The following is a 1,042-nucleotide window of genomic DNA, read 5'->3' on the forward strand; positions in this document are numbered from 1 at the left end:
GGGAAAGGACAAGCTCAAGGTCACATGGAGAACTGGAGGCAGAGCCCCGAAGTCCAGCCCTGAGTAACTCAGAGGCCTCCTCCAGCTCAGAGCCTCACCCATGGGCATTACTCAGCTATGTGCGGTGGCCTCGTGCGCACACATGCCTGGCAGGGCAGGGGGGGTGGTCCTGCCAGCCCACCAGAAGGCCCAGGACTGCCTGTGGCCTCCCCGTCCCACACCCATCGTGGTGGCCACACCCTGACATGTCCGACCCATTTGGCCCCCACTGTCAGCCTTCCGAGCATCAGGGTCCCAATCATAATGAAATCATCACCGGGTGGCTCTGTTCAGGGTCTCCCTTGCGTCCATGTAAGGCGGCCCCAAGGCAGGTGGCGTCTGCCTGCGCAGGGAAGGGTCGGTGCTTGAATGAAGGAGTGTGTCCCCTGAGAGCGTGCCACTGTGCAGCCGGCGACTTCGAGAGACAGGGTGGGCCAGCTGTCCTTTCAAGTCCCCGTGTCCTCTGGAGTCCCCTGGGCCCTGGCCAGTGGGACACAGTCCAGAGACTAGAAGGTCTGCATCGTGACTGCCAGGGCTCTTCCTTGCTGACAGGAAGCTCAGGGGCATGTGGGGGAAAGGACTGAGTCTACATCCTTGGGGCCCTCTGCTCCCTTCTCACCACCTCTGCCACCAGAGCAGCGACTGAGGGCCCCAGCCCTGCTTCCCAGCACACTGTCTCAGTTTGTCACCTTCCGCCCAAGCCCCTGCTGGTGGCCTCTTAGCCTGGGGAGCAGCCAGCCCCACCCCCTCCACCTTGACTGATCGATTGATGGGTTGATGGCGCCTGGGAGAGGGGTGTGCTCACAGGCAGGTGGAGCAGGCTCTGCTGAGAGCCTCAGCTCCTCCACACAGACGGCCGCTGCCGAGGGTCTGCAGACGGTCCCCACCACGGCCACGTGTGGTCCCCAGAGCCTAGCCTAGGATCCGCCCATCCGCACCCCTCTGAGCTTTGTCTGGAAGTGGCATGCAAACGGGAAAGGAAACCGGGTGCGCCCTGGGAAAG

The sequence above is a fragment of the Echinops telfairi genome, unplaced genomic scaffold, assembly GCF_000313985.2.
Source record: "Echinops telfairi isolate 266 unplaced genomic scaffold, ASM31398v2 ScPeMD7_7424;HRSCAF=8462, whole genome shotgun sequence".
NCBI lineage: Eukaryota > Metazoa > Chordata > Mammalia > Afrosoricida > Tenrecidae > Echinops > Echinops telfairi.